The sequence below is a fragment of the Lepisosteus platostomus genome, chromosome 5 (genome assembly GCF_059453375.1).
Source record: "Lepisosteus platostomus isolate fLepPlt1 chromosome 5, fLepPlt1.hap1, whole genome shotgun sequence".
Lineage (NCBI taxonomy): Eukaryota > Metazoa > Chordata > Actinopteri > Semionotiformes > Lepisosteidae > Lepisosteus > Lepisosteus platostomus.
This window is the reverse complement of record NC_142615.1, coordinates 53,458,152-53,477,447: the sequence shown is the minus strand read 5'-3', so window position 1 is coordinate 53,477,447 and position 19,296 is coordinate 53,458,152. Positions and strand designations below refer to the sequence as shown.

Genomic DNA, 19,296 nt, shown 5'->3' with positions numbered 1-19,296 from the left:
GTTGGTGGTACAGGCGCCTTCCAAATAATTGAGTCGGGTATGAATCCCAGCCAGTACAAACACAAATCTTTTCAAGATAATTTATGGTCCGCTAACATCTTTTGAAACACTACAACAGGTAACACCCCGTGTGAAACATCATGAACATCTGTTAAAGCCTGAGTTTTACATACTCTAACGTTAATAAACGTTAGTGTTTTCCGGTGTGTGAGCCAATTTCTCCAAAAAAATATTTGTTAGTCTGCCGAGAGGCTGTGCAAGGTGTTAAGAAATAGAATTTCTAAAAGATAGGCTCCCTAAGCTTAACATCAAGGCAGAAAAAATGCTGTTTTCTCTACAGAAATGCTCTTTAAATTTCAGCACTGTTGCAACTCCCTTTATAAAGGGTGTGCACACGTATACAACCAAGGCATTTAAATTTTTTTTTTTAATTATGGTTCCAAAAAAATGTTCCATTTGTTTTCTTTTTAATGTTGTTGATTAAAAGATTTTATTAAATGTGAAAAAAATCTGAATGTGAAAAAAGGTCAAAATGCTATTGAGAAAAATCAGTAATGTGAGGAAAGATGGATTGTAGGAGCCACTTAACTACCCATGTCATGCTGTATTTCTCACTCATTCTACTGGGAGTGGTGCCGTCGCTTCTGGATAAAGTCTGTCAGTGGTCATTCCAGACGGGTCAGGTATGACTGCTCTTCGGCACAAGAGACACGTGACTTGCGAGGATCCCGACAGTGTCAATTTTCTTTCAGAGCCTGGATTACTCAGTCGGTAGAGCATCAAACTTTTAATTTGAGGGGCCAGGGTTCAAGTCCCTATTCAGGTGGTTGAACTGTTCTTAAGTCTATTGTGAATGTCATTCTAAATAGTCTTTTATCTTTCACTCTTCTAGCTGTACTGTGGTTATTTTAAATGTCCATTACCTGTATTTACAGTAGTGTATTTAGTGTTTCATTTCACAAACCAAAAATGTTCAAGTAGATCTTGTCACTCTACTCCACGTAATCATCTAAATTAAATCACAGTAGAGTACAGAACACGCAGTGAGGAGCTCACACAGTGAGTACTCTTGAATACGACAAGAGGAAAGGCACACTGCACATCAGTAGTATAAAGCGACACCTTTCGTCAAACTTTTGACAGGTACCACGCCCCCCTTTTCCAGCCAATGGTCGTCCACGGTGTTTGGTTGTCCCGCCCCTTGCCATCCAATGCCGTGTTGTTATTTGTGCATGTCCCGCCCCCTCAGGAGCCAATGGTGTGGGTCGGAACCCCCGCCTCCCCCCGGCCGGTCGGTCCGGAGCCTCAGGGTCCCAAAGCCCCAAGGCGGCGCATCCCTCGCTTTAGGTGTGTGCAAGTGTGTATTGGTTTGGAAGGGGACCATGTCTGCCGCGGGGTTGAGTGCGCTCTATTATAACCCTAGGAAATCGGGTAGTTACGGCGGCGCGGGGAGTCTGTTGCAGGCCGCGAGATCCCGGGGTGTGAGCTAAAATACCTAAAATATTGAGCATTTAACGCGCTTGTGAGCTAAGGTTTTTCGTTAATATTTACCATTTGTAGCGTGGCATCATCGCTAGGACCCGGCAGTTCTTCAACATCTGGTACCCCAGCTGAACTCACACCCCCGCCGCTGTCACAGGGTGCAGAGGGTGGGGTCGGGTTTTGCTAAAAAGAAGATCAAGTATTAAAATGACATACGCTAAGCACCGATACAAGCACGATCAGAAAAATATTTTAGCCGCCTACCTCTTGACTTTGTAGAGTAGCGGACCCCGTTGTTTCTTCACACAAAGAAGCCATCTCAGCACCTCTGCGGTGTCTGACAGCTCCAAGCACGCACTGCGACCCTGTCAGGCCGGAGCATTTAAGAATATGCGCCAATGGTGTAACACGCCTACATAACACAAGACATTTTTCAATTGGTTGTGATGACCCCCCCGATTTATCGAGCGCGAAAAGTATTCACACATCTGTTTATAAGTTTTAAAGTATTAACACGCAATGCAAACACAAATGTTGTGTTTCCCCAGAAAATAAATTTTAAGTTTTCTCATTTACAAGCACACCATGTATTTCATGCAAAAATGTTCTTAACATTATTAAAAAATAAAACCTCAAAACGTCAAGCTTGTTTTGTGAACACGTCCCTATAAAGAACAGATAAGTTTTCTTATAGCGTTAAGAAAAAACATTTTGTTTGATTATATTCTTAGCGGTCTGTTGGTGAATCAAACAGACACCGCGGCACATTTACACCACGTTTAACAGCTATGAAATTTAGAAATCGTTGTATGTCTTAAAATAATATAGATTTTAACATTATAACGGTCTATATTCACTTATCAGTTTATAAGTTTTAAAGTATTAACACGCAACGCAAACACAAATGATGTGTTTCCCCAGAAAATAAATTTTAAACACGCAGGGGTTGGTCTTAAAGTTTTTAAAATAACGTAATAAGACACAGTTTATTTTTAATAACACATTCGCGCCACAGCTTTTTTGAAAGTTTGAGATAAATTTCCACACAGCGCAAGCGTAAAAGTTTTTAAGGTATTAACAGACAAAAAATGATGGGGTGTTGTTTTTCATACTTTAACGGATTGGTCCTAATGTTCTAAAATTGTTTCCCAGTAGAGAAAACCTCAAAACGTCAAGCTTGGTTTGTGAACACATGCCTATAAAGAACAGATACATTTTCTTATAGCGTTAATAAAAAACATTTTGTTTGATAATATTCTTAGCGGTCTGTTGGTGAATCAAACACAGACACCGCGACACATTTTCACCACGTTTAACAGCTATGAAATTTAGACACCGTTGTATGTCTTAAAATAATATAGATTTTAACATTATAACGGACTAAAACGTTTTCTAAAATGTTTCTTAATTTCTACAGCCCAGTACGTGCACACCCAACGATACCAAAGATTAATGGTTTTATGTGGGGGGGTTTCTTAGAAGAGTTTATCGGTTTGTGTATAAGTACCAGCGGTTTAACAGGCGAAGTTTTGGCTGCATTCCATTTCTTACAGTCTCACGTTATCGCCTAACTCGTCAGAATGGATCACACCGATCAATTTCAACAGTCTGAAGATATTCTATTTACAGACTTAACACTGCTCGACTTGGTAGACGAAGGCCAGGACTCCACGAATTTCAGCGGTATGTATATCCGGCTTTTTGTGAGACAATTACAACGTCACGGTGCATGTCTCATGTTTGATATAGTTACAAAACGTTGTATAATATTTGTATACTAGACAATATTGAATTATTATAATGGAATTACCAGGGAGTTGCTCCATAATGTGGTCGTGACTGTGTGTATCCATTCATTTCCATTAGCCCCAAAAATAACAGCTGTAAAAAGGCCAGTTACCGCACAGTCCAACACTGGTGAGTATTTACGACAATGTTTTGAATAACACTTTACGACCATGTGAGTCTTAAAGACACCGGGGTATATACTCCACACCAAAACTCGTGTGTCTATTCCACAGACGCGGGAGAAGGGACAAGTCGCTACACATTTAAAAAACCTCGTTTGGGGTTTACAATCCCACCGCAAAACCTTGTGGAGACACATGCAGATGTTCACGCCATACCAGAGGGTGCGGGGCATATTATCAGATCGCCTGAGAGAAGAGGTCGGTATTATATAAAACATTCTTTTAGCATGGCCATTTAAACGTGTTTATAATAAAAACCCCCAACCGTTTTTTGGTAATTTGCGGTGTTGAGTTCTTTCACTAATGGTATTTTCCCACTCCGTGCAGACCCCGGACCTTCAATAAATAAACTGCGATGCGCCAACACGTTAACTGGGTCAACGAGCTCAAAATGTCTGAAATCAACAAGCAAAGGTTAATATAATATAAGCGTGGTCAAGATGTGTTATGATCCACTTACGGCAAACGTTGCTTCTTTTGTTAGGATGTTAATTCGCTGAAAGATCCTACATCGCGTAGTTTTCTGTTTGGGAGTGTTAAAAAACCTTATTTTAAAACTGCTTAGCTTTTAAAGTTAAAAGCGACTGGTCTGTGCGCGGGTCTATAGGCCGTTAACCACGCCGCTTCACCCAGTAGCGCCACCACAGCCGTAGAGGAAACCGGTGTAACAACATGTCCGGGTAACTTGTTCCATTCACCCGCAGCCCTGTGTGTAAGGATGCGCCACATGTGTGGCGTTTTTATCATAGTTATCGTAGTTTTCTGATTTTGACATTTTAGCTTTCATTGATTGTTGTGTTGAAAAGTCTTTTATTTTTAAGTGTAGTTTTCTGATTTTGAGATGTGGAGCATTGGCGTGGTAATAAAAAGTCTTTTATTTTTTCACACAGCCGGTGTTTCGACGAGCGGCGAAACAAATGTGGCGGAAACGTCGGACCCTAAGGTGGTGACTGCATCAGAGACGGCTGTTAAGACGCTGACCAAAGCCAGACGTGTCAAGCCTGCGGAGAGAAATCATAACGCGCCTAAAGACTTGGTGTTGGGTGATGTGCTAGATTCAGTGCGCGGTATTACACAGTCACTATCAACGGCGATCACTAATGAGGTGGCCAAAAAACGAGCTTTAGAGCGTCTAAGAGCGGTTTTAGCCGGTGTACAGACCTTGTTTCCATAACAGATCCAGGTTTTCACCGCTAACCTCTTAGATATAATTTCTACAGAAGATGCCGCTCTAAGCTCAGGATTTCAGACCATGATGATGATATTTCATGCTTCACTGGTGCAAATCCCCGGTGATAAATGACTAAACATGCGGTCTAAAAAGTGTTTAAAAGACCGAGCGCTTGCCAACAGCAAGTGTTTGTACATAAATAAAAGAATTAAACTGGCAAAAGCATGTTTGTTGCGTCGTCAAAGATTCAGAGAGAGGCATCAGATTTCCCAAGAGCCGCCCGAACCACGCAATGAGAATGCCGTGGTAGAAAATAACTTAAGGCCCGAGGCTGTTGTAGCAGAACAGGATGTCGGTAACCGAGAACCGGTTGTACTGAACGATCTGAATCAGGTTGGTGGCGGTGCAGGGGCGAATAGAGACCCCTTAGTTTTCTTGGAGCGTATACGTAGTTATAACAGGTCTTATAATAATTTTAGAGCAACAGAGCACCATGAAGAATTTCGTTTTGTTAATCATGACAGAATAACCTCGTATGTACAGGCTATAGACGCTGTGCATGGTGCAGTCCAGAGAATATTGGATGAACTTTCTCCAAACATCGGGGCGAATGATTTTGTACAGCTGCGTTTGACTGCGGGTGGTTTTAACAAACCCTTGTTCTCATGCAGGAGACACCCCGGAGAATTAAATCCTGCCGATTTTTTAAGCCACATCTCGGACCTCTTACAGAGCCACACAGAGGTTCTCACCGATGACAGCCTCCGCTTAGTGGTGACGATAGTTAGGAATATGCAGGGGGGTGCCCTCCGAAGATTTAAATCCATTCTGTACAGCCGGGTAATTGCGCAGAAAAAAGCTCACCTTATCGACTTACATTACACGGGCGGTAATCTGTGTTTCGCCGGGGGTGTGTACGGTTTGTTGAATGTGAGTTGTACCGATGGGGAAATGTTACAGGGCGCTAAACGAATGCACAAAGAGTTGGGTTTTCCAGAGAATCGGAAAATTAGTTTGTCAGACATTACCGCTTTTGAAAAACATTTAAAGGTGGTCATTAAAATTTTGTATCACGACCAGGGTGATTGGAAATATTTTACAACAGGGCCCACACCACCAAATTCTAAAATACTTTTTGTTCTACTGCATGAAGAGCATTTTTATGGGGTTTTAAATATTAAAACTTTTGTGGGGGCGGCGTATTTTTGCACTAACTGCCACGCGGCGTATAGCCACAAGAACGCACACGCCTGTGTTAAAGCTTGTAAAACCTGTTTAGATCCCCAGTGTTGCGAAATTGATGCTGAAATTCAGAATTGCCCGACCTGTAAGGTCTTTTGTCATAGCTCTCAGTGTTTGGCGAGACACTTTCGAAATGCGGCGACGGGTGTGAGTAAGTGTGAGCGCAGGGTCTTTTGTGAGAAATGTGGGGTTTATAACCTCGCAAGTCACAAATGTAAAGAGAAACTGTGCTCGCGTTGTAACAACTTGATCGACACCCCTGACACACATTTGTGCTACATACCGCCTTTGGACAACCCCAAAATCTCAAACAAGTACATTTTTTTCGACTTTGAATGCATGCAAGAAACGGGGACACACATACCAAATTACGTCCACGCCCTTCATATTGACAATAAACGCAGCTGGGAATTTTATGATGAAACTTGTCTAAAGGGTTTTGTGTGTAAATTTATCGATAGACGTTTCAAAAACCATACGTTCATATTGCACAATGGCAAGGGATATGACAATTACCTAGTGATCAGACAGTTGTTAGCTGAAAAGATGGACGTTGAACTAATTAATCAGGGTGGTAAGATAATGTGTATGACCGTAAACGCTCTGAACATCAGATTTATCGATTCTTTAAACTTTCTGCCTATGAAATTAAGCAAACTGCCGGCCGCCATGGGGTTCCCCGGGTGTAAGGGTCATTTTCAACACTTGATGAACACTTCAGAAAACCAAAATTATGTCGGACTGATGCCTCCGCCTGAACTTTACGGTGTTAACTACATGCTGCCGAGCGAGAAAGCCGAGTTTTTGGTTTGGTATGAAGAATGCAGGGGAAGTGTGTTTAACTTACAGAGAGAGTTGAAACGTTACTGCCAGTTGGATGTGACAATTCTAAGAGAAGGCTGTATCAGGTTTCGGAACGAGGTCATGAATATGACCAGACAGACACGCGTGACTGAGTCAGGGGCCGCCTGCGTTGTCTGCATCGACCCCTTTCAATTTGTGACCATCGCTAGTGTCTGCATGGCCATGTTCAGACTTATGTTTTTACAGGAAGAGACGATTGCGTTGCTACCCCATGACAATTACCACCGCCAGCAAAAACGATTTTCTACACCGAGCATTCAATGGCTTATGTACATCGAACACACAGAGCGCGTTAAAATCCAACACGCGTTAACCACGGCCGGTGAGTTCAAGGTTGGCCCATATTTTCTGGATGGTTATGCTGTAATTGACGGCGTGCCGACAGCCTTTGAGTTCAACGGTTGCTTTTTTCATTGTTGTAGCGTTTGTTATTGTGAAAACGATTTTAATCAGCTGACAAACACTACTTTTGGTTGGTTGTACAGAAAGACGATGGTGAAAATTAATTTTCTCAAAATGAGAGGTTTTAACGTGCGTTTTTTGTGGGAGCACGAGTTCAGAGACACGCTTGTTAAAAATGGGGGTTTGGCTAAATTTCTAACAGCCGCGCAATTACCAGAGCCTCTGCAACCTCGCGAGTCGCTTTCTGGGGGGAGAACAAATGTGATTTGTTTGCATTACACAGCGCAGCCCGGTGAAAAAATTCATTACTATGATTTCACCAGTCTGTATCCGTTTGTGAACAAAACTAAAAAATACCCACTGGGGCACCCCCGAATAATATATAACAACTTTGGAGATTTAAAACGGTATTTCGGTTTAGCGAAGGTGAAAATTTACCCACCCAGACGTTTGTACTTTCCAGTTCTTCCAACCAAAATTGACAAAAAACTTTTTTTCACACTGTGTCGTACGTGTGCTGAAACAAAACAGACCACCCCCTGTGAGCACGGTGATGAAGATCGCGCCTTGACTGGTGTCTGGTGCACCCCCGAATTACATAAGGCCTTAGATCTGGGGTATAGAGTGTGTAAAATTTACAAAATTTGGCATTTCAAAAAGGCCTCACACGATCTTTTTACCGACTACATCAAACTGCATCTGAAAGGGAAGCAGGAAGCTTCGGGGTTTCCAGAGTGGTGTACAGATGTCGCGAAACAACAAAGATATATCAGCGAATATTATGAAAAAGAGGGTGTCCGGCTGGACCCCGGCAACATTAAAAAGAATCCGGCCAAAAGACAGCTTTCAAAAATTGCCTTGAACAGTTTGTGGGGGAAGTATGGACAAAGAGACAATTTACCACAGACCACCATTGTGAGAAACCCCGATGAATTGTTCAGGTACATACAGTGCCTTGCGAAAGTATTCGGCCCCCTTGAACTTTTCAACCTTTTGCCACATTTCAGGCTTCAAACATAAAGATATAAATTTTTTATTTTATGTGAAGAATCACCAACAAGTGGGACACAATTGTGAAGTGGAACGAAATCTATTGGATTTTTGAAACTTTTTTAACTAATAAAAAAATGAAAAGTGGGGCGTGCAAAATTATTCGGCCCCCTTGCGTTAATACTTTGTAGAGCCACCTTTTGCTGCGATTACAGCTGCAAGTCGCTTGGGGTATGTCTCTATCAGTTTTGCACATCGAGAGACTGAAATTCTTCCCCATTCTTCCTTGCAAAACAGCTCGAGCTCAGTGAGGTTGGATGGAGAGCGTTTGTGAACAGCAGTTTTCAGCTCTTTTCACAGATTCTCGATTGGATTCAGGTCTGGACTTTGACTTGGCCATTCAAACACCTGGATACGTTTATTTGTGAACCATTCCTTTGTAGATTTTGCTGTATGTTTGGGATCATTGTCTTGTTGGAAGATAAATCTCCGTCCCAGTTTCAGGTCTTTTGCAGACTCCAACAGGTTTTCATCCAGAATGGTCCTGTATTTGGCTGCATCCATCTTCCCCTCAATTTTAACCATCTTCCCTGTCCCTGCTGAAGAAAAGCAGGCCCAAACCATGATGCTGCCACCACCATGTTTGACAGTGGGGATGGTGTGTTGAGGGTGATGAGCTGTGTTGCTTTTACGCCAAACATATCGTTTTGCATTGTGGCCAAAAAGTTCGATTTTGGTTTCATCTGACCAGAGCACCTTCTTCCACATGTTTGGGGTGTCTCCCAGGTGGCTTGTGGCAAACTTTAGACGAGACTTTTTATGGATATCTTTGAGAAATGGCTTTCTTCTTGCCACTCTTCCATAAAGGCCAGATTTGTGCAGTGTAAGACTGATTGTTGTCCTATGGACAGACTCTCCCACCTTAGCTGTAGTTCTCTGCAGTTCATCCAGAGTGATCATGGGCCTCTTGGCTGCATCTCTGATCAGTCTTCTCCTTGTCTGAGCTGAAAGTTTAGAGGGACGGCCAGGTCTTGGTAGATTTGCAGTGGTCTGATACTCCTTCCATTTCAAGATGATCGCTTGCACAGTGCTCCTTGGGATGTTTGAAGCTTGGGAAATCTTTTTGTATCCAAATCCGGCTTTAAACTTCTCCACAACAGTATTACGGACCTGCCTGGTGTGTTCCTTGGTCTTCATGATGCTCTCTGCGCTTTCAACAGAACCTTGAGACTATCACAGAGCAGGTGCATTTATACAGAGACTTGATTACACACAGGTGGATTCTATTTATCACCATCAGTCATTTAGGACAACATTGGATCATTCAGAGATCCTCGCTGAACTTCTGGAGTGGGTTTGCTGCACTGAAAGTAAAGGGGCCGAATAATTTTGCACGCCCCACTTTTCATTTTTTTATTAGTTAAAAAAGTTTCAAAAATCCAATAGATTTCGTTCCACTTCACAATTGTGTCCCACTTGTTGGTGATTCTTCACATAAAATAAAAAATTTATATCTTTATGTTTGAAGCCTGAAATGTGGCAAAAGGTTGAAAAGTTCAAGGGGGCCGAATACTTTCGCAAGGCACTGTATTTACGCCATATCATGAGGTGTCAGCCTGCGAGTTTATCATGAAAACACAGCCTGTGTTACGTGGAAACACACTAAACACCACTATACGGGCCATTCAAACACTAACATTTTCATCGCTAGCTTTACAACCACCTATGCCCGCTTGGAGTTATACAATCTGCTAAATGCTTTGCAAGGCTGCTGTCTGTACCACGACACAGATTCCATTATCTTTGTGAGCCAGGAGGGTGAGTGGAATCCGAAACTGGGTGACTACTTGGGTGAGCTGACCAGCGAAATCGATGCTGGACAACACATCACCGAGTTTGTATCAACAGGACCCACCTCGTATGGGTACAAACTGTCTGGAGGGAAAGCCTGTTTAAAGGTAAAAGGCATTACGCTCAATGTGAACAATTGCGAAAAAGTTAACTTTGAGAGTCTGCGGGACTTGGTTATTGACTATAGCGTTAACCCTAATGCAGAGTGCTGGGAATTTAAACACATTTCTATTCAACAGCCGATGATCGTGCGTGTTAAAAAGGATTGGCACAGTGAGACCCGGACCTTAAAGAAAACCCAGAAGGTGGTGTACGACAAGCTGGTGCTGCAAGAAAATTTGACATCGTTGCCCTACGGATATTAACACGATGGATGTCAGGTTAAAACACCCTTTTTCATGCATTTTGTCCGGACCCTCGAATTGCGGTAAAAGTTATTTTATAAAACAACTCTTGGAGAACGGTGATACCGTTATGACTCGTAAACCCGAAAACACAGTCTGGTGTTACAGCTGCTGGCAACCTCTATACGCTGAGTTGCTTGTGAAATTTCCATACATTCAGTTTATAGAAGGGCTACTGACGTAGTTTTCCGACAACCAGCTACTGCCACCGGATAGAGTAAATTTGATTATAGTTGATGATTTGATGGAGTCTGCGTGTGAAAATAATGAGATAGAAAAACCTTTTACCAAATACGTACACCACTGAAACCTCAGCATCATGTATATCGTCCAAAATGTGTTTTATCAAGGCCGGAAAAGTAGAACCATATCATTAAATACAAAGTATATGGTGCTGTTTAAAAACCCTAGAGATAAACTACAGATTACAACCCTGTCCCGGCAGATGTACCCCGGTAAAGCCAAATTTTTTATGGAAGCGTTTGATGACGCTACTAAAAAACCTTTCGGTTACTCGTTGGTGGATTTAAATGCTGACACCCCAGATGACTATCGCTTGTGAACAGGTCTTTTCCCCCCAGATGTACCCGTGGCTTATGTATTTAAAGAATCTAAAAGTCGGTGATCTCGCAACCATGCCAGCCCCAGTCACCGGAAAGCTATTCTCTGTGGGGCTTCAGATGATCTTGTACAGGCAATAGCTAAGCCTGCTAAGCAGTTTGGGACCCTGAAGAGAAAGCATAAGCTTTTAAAGACTGAGTCAAAAGCGTCTTTCTCTTAAAAGAAAGACTCTTGGTGAACCAGTCCAGCAGTTTTATTGGGACACTGTTGAGTATTGCAGTACCATTGATTACGGAGCTTCTACAACACCGATAATGGACCACACTGAAAAAAAATGTACCTTGTACCTCAGAAACAGCTCGATAAACTCCGAGACCGGTCCGGCAACGAAACAGATGTGAGAAAAATAACAACCCGCAGGTTGGATGATGAAATGAGAGACATTTTTCAGAACTCGCATCTGCCTGAATATGAAAAAGTGAGATTGTATAGTCAGGTGTTACAACGGTATTTGACATTAGTACGCCAGGAGGTTTCTGAAGATGGGACTTTAACTGTTGTACTACCTGAAAATGCACCCGCCGATCTATCACACGCATCACCACAACAGCCGTCATCGACCAGCGCTGACTTTGGGTATATTTTAGGCAGCGCATCTCAGTGGTTCCAGAGAAATGCCGAGATATTGTTAAAGACTATGGCATGCAATAAACCATTAATAGCCTGGAATTAAAAAGGAAAATTTGTGTACAAGGGGGCACCCGTTGAGGGCTCTCACATGATTGATCTTGTCAGAGCTCTCACACAACAGCAATCAGTTGCTGCCGGTAAGAAGCTAAAAGATTGGGATGTGTTCACAGGGGTTGGGATATGTTCACAATCAATGTACCAGGTACCTTGCTAGCCAACGCTGGTAACCGAGAGCTACTTGAAAAACTCAAGTCTGCCCCACTGTGGTGGGCAGCGTCTGTCAAAACTTTAAAACCCCATGTCCCGCCCCCTTTTCAACCAATGGTGTGTTGTTATAGGGCGGATGTCCCGCCTTCCCCCACCGAGCAGTAGTGTGATAGAGAGGTTTAACAGAACTATTAAAACAAAATTGTGGAGGTACCCGACACACAAAAACACTTCTATATATTGCCGATCTGTCTGATCTTATTTACTTTTATAATCATAGTTACCACACGACTATTAAACGAACCCCGGCTTCTGTTACGACTGACAACTCCCTTGAGATGTGGAGAACTGTCTATGGCGAACACTTTAAGCGAAAACAGTCAAAGTTTTCATTTAATGTGGGTGATCATGTGCGGGTGTCCAAAATAAAGGGAGTGTTTGAGAAGGGGTATGAACAGTCCTTCACAGATGAAATTTTCATTGTCAAAGAGCGGACGCCGGCTCTGAAACCCTATTACAAACTGCAGGACTACGCAGGCGATGACATTAAGGGCTCCTTCTACACAGAAGAGCTACAGAAGATAAACCCCACTGCTGAGAGTGTCTGTCGCATCCAAAAGATTTAAGGGGTGTGGTAAAAACAAACAGCTTTTGGTAAAGTAGCGCAGATAGAGCGATAAATTCAATAGTTGGGTAAAGGCTTCTGAGGTCAGAGAAATATAGAGGTGCTGAAAAATGAACCCCAATGTCTTCTGTTACGCTGCCCAGTAATTCATCCTCAAAGATGTTTCCAAAGAACACCAGCACGTACTTTACAGAGCATCTAGCAAAGGCAATTGACCTGGACGGGAACTGGGAAGTGGGTCTGGTCGAGCTGCACTATCCGCATACACTAAACACGTTTAGATCAAGATGAAGATTTTCTGTCCATATAGTCTCATCGCTGATGAACATGTACCTTACCTAGAGGGTACTACTGCAACATCAATCAGCTCATGCATGAAATGAAACGTGCTGTGGAAAAAGTTCTGTTAAACCTCTCTAATACACTAACCTTCACATCACTGGCCATAATCACATTTGAGAAAATTTTGGAAGGTCCTGTTAAGAAATTCTTTTCTGTCATCAGTTTGTAGCATTTTAGGAGTACGACCCTCTTGAAATATATTTCGGAAATCACTTGTCACGACACCTCCAGACTTTTCAGTGGCACGGCCCAGGCATATTTAGACAACATGTCTATACGTGATAAGATGTAACAGACACCATCGTTGAACTCACTGTAGTCTCTCATGTTCACCAAGTCGGCCTGCCACTGCCAGTCCATTTCAGGTACCAGCGTCCTGTTTCTCTTAAAGCTCACACGTGCTGGCTTGTGTAGCGTATAAGTCATCTGGCCGGACAACCAGTCTGACACCCGGCCGCGGCTGGCGCTCACACCCCGGGAAGTCACGGCCCTCACCAGACTCCCCACGCTGCCGTAACTTAGTTGGCAAGACCTGGGTTCGAGCCTATACAGTGAGGCACGAAGTAGTGCAGGAGCGGCAAGTGCACAAGCCCTAGAACCTGAATCCGTTACAATAACAAAAGGACAGAATTAAATGGGGTTAATTTCGAAATCGCAAATATGAGATACCATAGCGCGTTTTTTTTCCACTTCCTGGCGGAAACGGGCTTCCGTAGTTTTGTGTATTCTTGATGCATCACAAGGAGGTACAGATGCAGCCATTCAAAGTGCGCGGTACAGACACGTACCGGAAGTAATAGGCTACGGCGTCGCGCATCGTGACGCATGATGATGCGGGGTAGTGCGGTATGTGATTGGTTGACCGACAGGGGCACTCGTGGTCGTCGTAGAAAGACTTACAGTACAGTAAACGTCTTTACTGTGCCCGTTGTAGATATTGAATTTTACCACTGAATGGAAATCTTAGTAGCTGAGCATAAAAAGAATAGGAGCATACTGTAACGTGTGTGAAGGCGATGAAAAAATGTATGTATTTTGATATTTACACCCGGCGCGGCACCGAGGGAGCGTCTGCATTTATAACTTAGTTTTTAAAATTAGTCAAGCAATATGAAGCATCTCCTTTTACTTTTAAGTCCCTTAAATACATTGAGCACAGCTTTCTCACCACTTAAGATTGCCTTTTGATACCATCCTTACACAAAGCAGAAACTTTCCGATGACATACAGTACAAGTGGAAAGATTACAGATTTTAATCGTCTTTAATTTTGTTACGTTATACATTTTAGGAACGTTTCATCTAAACAAACACCACAAAACCATTCTCGATTGTATTTCTGAATGTTATGTTACACCTACAGTAGTTCACTGCTTTAAATACATCGAATTAAGAAAGTTTTGTGTAGCACTTGAGATCTTTTTTTCTGAACCAGGGAAAATCTGATCATGTTTCGCTATAACAATAATAAAAAACTTTATTTTACATATCACCTTTAAAAGTGGTAGTACTTTTTTTAGTACTATATTTTTTTATTATATTCCCTATTAATCAAACTCTAAGAGTATGTATCGGCTTGTCCCCTCCTCCCGCCCCTCTCTGTGTACAGTAGAGCCTCCTGTCCAGCCAGCACATGTCCACAGAGATTCACAACAGCGACATATCATAAAACGTTTGCACATATAGTTAAATTATTAGTTGTTTTCCAGGAAGTTAAAAAAAAACACTTGAATTACTTATCTAGTCTCTCGAAATAAAGTTATTTTTCAAGCAATGCAACAAACGTCGGGCAATGTGTTTTTTTTTTAATCCAACATTGACAGCCCCATCTTAAATCTTGTCAGTCAGGTCTTTTTTCTCTAGTTGAATTGTGGTTTACACATCGCACGACTTTAAAAGCTAGAAAGACAGGTTTCAAGTCACATTAGCTGGCGAGCCTTGTTAACAAAAAAACAGACAATACCCATGGAGGGGGAGGTCAAGCCAGAGAGAGAGTTTTTTACCCTCTGTCTAAAAACCCAAATAACCCAGGGCAGAGACTGCGGGGGGATCATTGCGTGGTACAGAGTGGAGCTCAGTCAATTCTTATGGAATGTGTTTTCTTTCTTCTTTTTTTCAGCATGGAATAAACCTGTTACTTGATTCATATGGATGCCTGGTTCCGCCAGGGATTCAAAACATTTATTTATTTTTTTTAATCGGGTATCAAAGGGAATAGGCAGTATAACCCTGTTCATGCACAAACTGTGGCATGTTACATTGATTTGGGTGTCTCCTCTTGCCAGAGAGCTCTAAATTGCATTTTGAGCGCGGACAGCACATACAATGGTTAATGAACTGCGCCAAGAAATTTAAAATAGTATTCTTTAGGTGTGAGGGTAGGAGTGGACCGCAGCAGGCTTAATCAGCAAACCAGGAAAACAAAGAACAGGACAGGTGAGACGTGTATCCAGAAAGCGAGTGATCAGAAAAAGGAAATGGTGTTACGCCCAGGTTTTCAACCCAATTGTTTTAACTTGCTAATGCATCAGACACATTTCCTGGCGTATTGTGTTTTAAATAAAATAGGAGTGTCTTTCCCTGGCATTAGCTCATCTGTATGGTGTAAGTTTTATCTGTACCATACCATACAGTATATAGGTACAGAATTCAAGCTGCACCACTGTATCGCTTTGGTAAGGAGACGGACAATGACCAAAATCACGAAGACTCTCTCACACCAAATAATGAAGATGAAAAGAAACGGGAAGTCAACACGGGACATTGTACAGCAGTTGGCTTCGATGGACATCTTCGTTTCTGAAAGCACAGTGAGACGGCATTATAAAGGGGAGAGGAGGCAAAGAGAATCTAAACAGAGGACGATTCAAAGGTAAATAAATTTCTAAAAATACCTTTCTTGCATGTAAATACAACTACGCACATTATTTTTAAAACTAACTGCTGATCTCTTTTTTTTCCAAGTCCTATTGTGCGAGTTATCGACAAACTGACTGATGAAAATGATGAGCTACCGGCGATGCAAGTCCAACGACGGCTATGGGCTGACCTCGGTGCGACCATTAGCCCGACATCGATAAGAAGAGTACGCAGGAGGCTTGGATGGAGATACAGAAAAACCAACACATGCCCCATGATAAGGCTAAAAAACAGAGGAAAGACTCAAGCAAGCGCTCCAATGGATTGAACAGGGGAAGGCATTTCAGGATGTCTTTTTCACTGACGAAACAACAGTGGCTCTGGAACAGTTTTCAACAATGGCATTTTGCAAAAAGGGGAGATACGTTGACAAGCCAAAGCCCAAACATCCACTGAAGGTTCACGTCTGGGGGGGTATATCTAGAAGAGGCCCCTTCTGTTGGAAGGGGCCACTTCTTATTTTCGAAGGAATTATGGACCGTGTATTCTTCGAGGAAGTCGTGGTCACACACCATGCCGCCCCATATATCAGGGAGCAGTTTGCATCAAGGCACCATCTTTCAAGACAACGATCCGAAACACACAGCAGCAAGGGCGAGGCTTATAGCAGAAGGAGTGAACTGGGTGAAAACTCCAGCCGAATCCCCAGATCTAAATCCGATAGAGATGGTTTGGCATTCGTTGAAAGACTACGTTCAGAAAACTGCTAAGCCTGTCACAAAGCAGGAACTGATCGATGCGATCTATAAATTCTGTGAGGAAGAACTGACCGAACAAAATTGTAACAATTTTATTAACAGGCTGTTTCGTGTTCTTCCTAGAATTGTTGACCAGGGCGGGGGACATTCGGGAATGTAAGTCTGAGAAAGAGTCTCACATTTGTGGACAGTCTGTCCACAAACAAAACATGTAAAAAAAACAATTACTTTTTGTCAATGAAAACCTGTGTGTGTGTGTGTGTGTGTGTGTGTGTGTGTGTGTGTGTGTGTGTGTCTCACTCTCTGCTGAATGAATAAAAGCATTTTATTAAAAACGCCTTTGCGTTTGTTTGGTATTTACTTTGGTCCCTTTTAACTGTTTTTCCATCTACTTTATTGCTTTGAGATGCCACTTTTAAAGGTGATATGTAAAATAAAGTTTTTTATTATTGTTATAGAGAAACATGATCAGATTTTCCCTGGTTCAGAAAAAAAGATCTCAAGTGCTACACATAACTTTCTTAATTCGATGTATTTAAAGCTGTGAACTACTGTAGGTGTAACATAACATTCAGAAATACAATCGAGAATAGTTTTGTGGTGTTTGTTTAGATGAAACATTCCTAAAACGTATAACGTAACAAAATTAAAGATGTTAATTAAACTAAAGATGATACTTGTACTGCATGTCATCGGAAAGTTTCTGCTTTGTGTAAGGATGGTATCAAAAAGCAATCTTAAGTGGTGAGAAAGCTGTGCTCAATGTATTTAAGGGACTTAAAAGTAAAAGGAGATGCTTCATATTGCTTGACTAATTTTAAAAACTAAGTTATAAATGCAGACGCTCCCTCAGTGCCGCGCCGGGTGTAAATATCAAAATATACATTCGCCCCAGACAGAGGCCGAAGAGCGCCCGGCTGGGGTGCGTGGGGAAGAGCAGGACAGGAGTGAAAGGCGAGGTTTAGGAAGGCGTACAGTCTGGGCAGGTATAGATTACACTTTTCTAAAACGTACTTGAAAAATAAAAACGATTACAATCTAAGAAAAATGTTTATATTTTAACGCATACTGTCCAGCCTCCATTTCCCTATAAAAATTTACTCTATTACACACACACACACACACACACACACACAATAGAAGCAGGAAGCAGAAGCAGGGACCGTTGTCAGAAGGGAAGAAGGTGACTATTCATTGTTATCAAAAATGACTTAGAATTGATCATGTTGTGATATTTTGAAATAAAAAAGTCAATCGATTGTCCATACTATCGCTATTCTACTTTTTCGAAGAAATGTTTGTTAAAAGAAAAGTCCAGCACCAGCTGGTTTTGAACACACAACCCGTGAGTTGGTAATCAGGCACGTAGACCAGTAGGCTACAAGGGAAGTCACATGAAGAGAGAGGCGAAACAGCCCTACACAGCCCTGTCGCAGTACACAAATATAATCATATCGTTATTCAATTTTTTAGATATGCGATTCCATATTATATTAGCAGAAAAGCTTAAAACTACCACTTTTTAACATGCTATTTCACATGCTAGTTAAATACTTGGATGCTTAAAATCGTTAGGGAGAAATAAATACACACGGGTATTCCTTCCTTTAAAGTACCTAATTCCTGGAATCTGACTAGCTGACACCCTTCTGAAGTGATTCCATAAAATCTGGTATACGGAAAAGAAAGCGTTGATACATACAAGTATCTTTTAATACACTCTTTGCTGTGCTCTTGAGGATCCTTGTGATATTTCGAGCTCTAGTTAAATGATAAGTGTCACATTTTAAATCATTTTTGTAGTTAGAAATTATGACACACTCTGTTAAAAGCAAGGGAGTTTTTATGCCTGTTGAAGTAAAACAAAATGCCTGACAAAGTGTGGCTTGGACAGATTCCAAGTGCTTGTACAAATGTGCTAAAGAAATTATACTTTGAGTATACAGCTTGTCCAAAGTCATTCATTATTAATACTATTAGTAATATCTTCGGTAAAGGCTTTGATGCATAAATATTTCTGATAAAGGTAGGTTGTGTACTTTTGTCCAACTGAGCAATCTTGCTTTCATAAAATATACCAACATTTTAATGACTGATGATTAACATGCTGTAATACACAGTTCAAAATTAAAAGCTTAAATGCTGTACATGAGAGGTTAAGCTCCCCCCCGCGGTTTTACAAGGTGACGCGGATAGTTTCCGGCATGGCATCAAATGACGTGATTAACCGCGTGATACTGCGTGACACCGCGACACGCCCAACGGGGTATGCCGCGGAATACCCCACCCATTTTGAATGGCTGCATCTGTACTCTTCTCTTTACCGCACGTATGGAGTTTGGGTCTGATCGAGCTCGTTACTCGTCACTCACGCAATCTACTACTTTCATCCAATACAGCCCTTTATTTGGCTTTAGACTCCACCTGTTACCCCTCACACTCAATGTTTCAGAAAAAGGGTTTTAATTTAAGCTTTGCCCAGCAGTGTTTGAGCAGACAGAAGAAATAGAAGCGCCATTCGCGCCAGTTTAGCATAGTAACCACTAACTCCAATAATCCACTAATTATTATTATTATTATTATTATTATTATTATTATTATTATTATTATTATAATAAAAGCAAAAGAATCCCAGCTTCTGCATAAAAAAAAACTATCGATATAGTGCGTCTCCAACACTGGCTGGAGACTCTGTGTGTCCGGGCTCAGCGGTTATATAAGACAGGACTCGGCGAGCTGCAGGTGAAACTCATTGCTCTGCGCTCCCCGTGTGGAATGCGCGTCTCCTCCCTCCAGACTCGTCACACCGCCTTCTACAGCGGGAAAAAAAAAATCCCCTTTACTGTCTTAATACATCCCTCTTAAATCCCAGAAACAGA

At 41.9% G+C, this 19,296-nt stretch overlaps 1 long non-coding RNA gene across 2 annotated transcripts; it reads right to left on the bottom strand.

Annotated features, from left to right (window-relative positions):
- Positions 1-1,579: 1,579 nt before the first annotated feature.
- Positions 1,580-3,357, bottom strand: LOC148669294 (uncharacterized). Of its 2 annotated transcripts, none has more exons than XR_015937036.1 (3): positions 3,293-3,357; positions 1,747-1,894; positions 1,580-1,665 (listed from the first exon to the last, which is right to left on the bottom strand). It is a non-coding gene; the product is annotated as an uncharacterized LOC148669294 (long non-coding RNA). The 2 variants fall into 2 exon arrangements; XR_015937035.1 differs by having other exon boundaries at positions 1,747-1,847; positions 3,293-3,356.
- Positions 3,358-19,296: the final 15,939 nt, after the last annotated feature.